Genomic DNA, 5,653 nt, shown 5'->3' on the forward strand with positions numbered 1-5,653 from the left:
TATTCTTTCTAAAGCCTTAATTTGTTTGTTAATTTCTTTTCATTATGATTTCAATGTTTGTCACTATCTTCAATAATTCTTCATGATTGCCTAATGGAAATTGGACCATCATACTTTTATCAATATCCATGCCCCGATTATCCCTCCCCTTTTCTATACTTTATATTTCTTCTGACTATAAAGGATAAATCTCATCTTGTTTCTTATTTATCAAATCCCTTATTGAATTTGGATTCTTGCTTTTGTCTACCCCCTTAATTTTTTTCCAAAAGAACTACTTCCGCCTCGTAAGATATAGTCTATGGCCTTACCCGATCCTTTGGACCTTTGGAACAACTAGTAATGAATCCCTTGCTTAATATGCATCTACCTCTAATGATATCTACTTCAATTTTTTGAAACCACTTTCCTTTTTCAGTGAGAATCTCTATATTGCCTAAACATTTATATTTTGTATCTATCTCTACCAAAATTTTGACTGCTCTAATTTACCAAAGAAGTCTTCTTCAAACCCTACAAATCTTCCCAGTGATGCCCCAATTTTCTCAAGAATTTCTTCACTCCAATATTGATATGGAAGATTTTTCAATCTTACCCAATGAGGAAGGGATTTAGGTTTATGCAAACTAGGGTTAAAATTTGGTTCCCAGTCTATTTTATAAAAGCTAAAGCCTTCAAAGAAAAACGGTTCTCCATGCATAATTTTTTCTTTAATTTTTTGATCAATGCAGTCTAGAAGAAAATAGTTATCAGAGAGAGATTTTGCACATACCTGTCCCTCGAATGCCTCTTCGAACTAGTCCTTGATGTTCTAGATTGGAGAATTTTTGCCCATCCATTTTCCTATCAGACCACAGTCCTTGAGATGGTCTCATCTCGGCTTCAGGTAGCTAGACACAATTGATACTAACTTACTTCTCCTGTCTGGAGGGGAATAGGGCTTATTAAATGTCAGGTTGGCTCTTGGTATCCTGTAATTCTTCCTCTGCTGGAAGCGGGTCTCTCCAAACCTTCCCCATTGATTGTTTTTTATATTGGATCAGGTGAAGATTCCGCATCCTCTCATGCCTTGGCTTCCCATTCCAAGAATTGGGATGTTGGAAATTTGTCCATGCTTGTCTTCTTCTTCCCAAAGGAATTGCTTTTGCTCCCATGGCGACACTATTATGCTGTCGACTATTTGTCCCCTCTACTCTCACTCCTCTCCTTTCGACTTCAATCTTCTTTTTTTCACTCCAATATCTTTGCTCCATTTCTTCCCTTCAAAATAATTCTCCTATTATTTATTTATTTATTAAATTTAGTATTTGTTATTTATTATTTTAAATTTCTATTAATATTTAAATTTTAATATATATTTATTCCAAAATCATAAGAAATGTTATTTAATTGTGTATATTATTAAAATTAGTGTTTCTTTTTTTTTCTAAATCAAATAATAATATTTAATGATTAGAAATTTGTAATTGTTATATATTTAATTATGTATACTTATATTTATATTTTTTTTTACTTTTATTATTTTTCTTTTATAATTTTTTTCTCTTTTCAAGTTAGAGGCAAAATCTTATTCTAACATACTCAATACTCATTTGAGCAGAAGGAGGAAAGTCATTCACATCCATAGTTTGGTTTAAGTGTTGACCCAACCTGTTCATGATTTTTATCTTGGTTTAAATAGTTTTGCACAGTTAAATTTATTTCTTCACTACATGTTTATATATATATATATATATATATATATATATATATATATATATATATATATATATATATATATATCACTTCCTATCTCTCTCTCTATATAAATTTCTCTCCCATCTCTATTTATCCCTCTCTCCTCTCTATCTTTATTCATCCCTCTCCCTCTGTTTGTATCCCTCTCCATCTTCATTTCCACCTCCATCACCACCTTGATCTCTATCTCTATCTCCTTACCCCTCTCTCACACACTCTTCCCCCTCTATCTCTTCCTCCTTCTATCCCTCTCTCTCTCTCTCCATCTCCCCATATTAAAAACATTATATGAACCTATTGGTAATGGAGCATGATTATCTTCTTGATTCAAAGATTTTGTTTTAGTTATCTTTGGATCCATGTAAGTAGATGCATATTTGGTTTGAAGCTATCTCTATCGCGTCAAAATGGTCAGTCAAGATTAGTAAGATTAGAAACCATTACAAATAAAACCATCTTAGATGCAATATCAAGAAAGTGTGAAAAAACATAAATGAGAAACATGCACATAAAGAAAGTCTTCAATCATGATGCTCCCTACGTCTTTTCGATCTTCCTTGTCCTCCTCATCTCCATGAACCACATTGCTTTGAGGTTGTCAAATGAAGAGTGGGAAATTGAGTAGGGTTAAGTGTGGAATGCTTTCAACTAGCATAAAAACATGGATGATGGATGTAGATATGATAGATTAAAATGGGCATTATGATTGTGCTATGATAAGAAGTGGATAAAAAGCCAACAAGAGGATGCATAAAAGTACATCCTTTGATATGAGATAAGGGCTTCAATTTATAGAGTTGGAGGCTTGAAAACCGATGGTCAAGATTGAATATTGATCAAGGGCTAAGATTGAAAGGGAATGTGGTCCCAGGGTTGAAGGATTAGCCTTGTGACAAGTGTCGCAAGGAGAAGTGGGTGCAAGGGTAAGTGTGCTCACACATGTGTGAGCAAAATCTTGGGAATTCCAAGAGGTGACAAGTGGAAACACTTGTGGAAAGGTGTAAGGGCTAGTGGAAGAGAGTTTATGACACATGGGCCAAAAGGGGAAAGAGTAGAGTGGCTCTATGGGGAAAATAATCCTCACACGTGTGTAAGAATCCCTTGGTCAAAGGTGATGCGGACATGTGAAGTGACTTGTGAGTCACGTGTGGGTTTGGGTAGATGTGTAGTATTTTTAATTTGAATAAATACTAACATTGGTTAGAATTTGGATTAATTAGGATAAAGAGGGGACTAGATGATAGGTTTGTAGGAATCACTAAGTTAGCCTAATTAATTATGAATTAATTTATCTAATTAGGATTAGGGACAAAAATGGAATATTTCATAAAGGTGAATTTGATTTATTGAAATAAATCAATATTTGGAAGAAGTGGAAATGGGATATTAATTAAATATAATTTAATTAATTTAAAGGTTATAGTAGGATAATATGATTAATTAAATTAACCATGAGATAAAGACATAATTAATTAAATATTAATTTAGTCGATTTTATGTGTCTACATTTGCCCCTCTTTGATATAGCATCATGAAGTGATGTTATGTCAAAGAAGAATAAAATCTAGTGGATAGAAAAGGATAGGGACTAGTAGCATGATGCCCCAGTCCCTGGTGAGTTGAGGAAGGATGACGAGGAAGTCATGGTATACCCCCTCAAGAGGACATGTGGGTTAAGAACACGGGTGTGCTCTTGAAATGGATCAGAATAGAGAATGAAAGGGAAAAGGGAGGGATAAGAAAGGTGAATAAACTGAAGCCTTAGGTGAAAAGGGATATGGAATGAAAGAGGATGCAATGGGTTGAATGGAAAGTGATGAAAAGGATGGGATTGTTGTTATGCATTATACAGAGAGCAATCCTAGTTTTGATTTTGCAAAGGATTATCAACATTATTGATTATAGGAATCAGAATGTAATGAGTATTTGACGTGTGGACTAGACTCGCAAATAATATGTTATCTCAATGTACACAAGTTCGTAAACACTCATGACGGTGTAAATGCGAGACTTGATGGATCGTACAAGAGAAACCGCAAACATGCCATGGCACAAAAACTATGCCCCAATGTACACCAACCCAAACATACCAAGATATAAAATGATCAAGGCAGTCATGAAGAGGTATAGTCCTAGGACACAAAATAAAATCAAAGCGAAAAGATCATTCAAGAAAATGACCCATGTGGTCAAAAAACATCTCTTGACAAGAGTAGAACATGGATTTGGATAAGCTGACAGTCATGTGAAGGATCCATCCCGATGGGCACTGATGATAAGATAAATAGATGATAGGAAATAGATTAAGCTAACTGAGAGAGATGTTAGTCAAGAAGATCTTTGCTTGGATTTGGTTAACATATTGTGGATAGGTATTTGGATTATGTGCGAGTCTAGGTAAGCTCAGATGGATGGGAAAAAGCTGAAATTGATGGGAAAGCTTAGTTTGATGGGAATACCTATATTCACAATAGTGGATTAGGTCATCATCTCATATGGAAGGAGGTGGTGATAGGATGAAAGTGAATGGTGAGAGAAAAAGGAGAATGATAAGCCAATGTGTACCCTTAGATCATGCAGGAGATACTATGCAAATGCAATGTTGTGATGTCTTTGAGTGATGTTGTGCAATTGATCAAGATAGTGGTGGTGCAATCCAGAGCAATTAGTTGAATTGCCCCAGTTTTAGTCAAAGCGTGACAGTTGATGTCGGTTGGTTGCTCGGACAAGATAAAGTCTTAGTAATTGAGTCAAAGTGACTTGTTGACACTTAGATAATTGATGTAATTGTCCGATAAAGTCAAGGTATCTGAGTTAAATTACCTAATAAGACTTAGACAATTGATGTAATTATCTGTTTGCATTGTGTTTGATTGGTTGACCAATTGAAAGTTGGGTTTAAAAGACAAACATGATAACTTGTGGTTGCGTACATGATGACCTAGATGACAGAGGTTACATAGCTTGATCGAGGAGATGGATAATGATGTAGGTTATGCGATGAAGATGACCTGGATAGGGAAGGTGAGGAAGGGGGGGTGTTAGCTATGCATGACTGATATGCAATGACATGGTTTGATGGATGGATGAAATGCAATGGTAGGATATGTTCTAAATATTTTGACTTAGATATTGGAAGCCAAGGTTGAGTGTTACACCTATTACAAACATGGAATATTCCCCTCCATTCTGGTTCACATATTGATGGTCGAGGTATATGATGTAGTTAATAAGACATAGTGATCCATGACTTTGTATTTTTGCATAGGATCTTATAGCTTAGTGAACTTCCCACATAGACACCATTAGTATTTGCCCCAAAACTTCATTGGAACAATCCGCAAATAGAAAACAAAGAAAAGATACCATGAACCATCCTGGCCGCTCTAATCACTTGTGGATATCCTTGATCACATAGGAACATGATGTAAATTAGTAAAAGACAAAAGAACTATCAAAAGTTGAACAAGAAAAAAGTCATATTTCCAAAAGATGTGTCATCATGTCTTGTTGTAAGGAAGGATGCATCCTTGTTAAGACAATTGCTTGATGTTTAGCCTAGGCATTTGACCATTAGCAGACTAATTGATAGTTTGCCTTGTTTGAGTATCTGATTTGTAGGCAATATTTATTTTTGCATCTGATTGAATGTTTGTGTGAACAAGAATCAGTTTATTGCAAAGTTTTTTGTTTGGTTTTTGTGATGTTTTTGGATTTTCTAGTTTTTCTCAATGTTTTTTATGTTTTGTTGAGTTTTTACAAATGTTTTTGGTTTATGTACAATACTTTTCGAATATTTTGGGTCTTTTTGAGATTTTACGAATGTTTTCGGAGTATTTCGGGATATTTTTTAAATGTGTAACTCGGTGAATCACCAGTAGCGAGAATCCACTCCCATCATTAGGTTAAAAAGGTT

The sequence above is a fragment of the Cryptomeria japonica genome, chromosome 6 (assembly GCF_030272615.1).
Source record: "Cryptomeria japonica chromosome 6, Sugi_1.0, whole genome shotgun sequence".
NCBI lineage: Eukaryota > Viridiplantae > Streptophyta > Pinopsida > Cupressales > Cupressaceae > Cryptomeria > Cryptomeria japonica.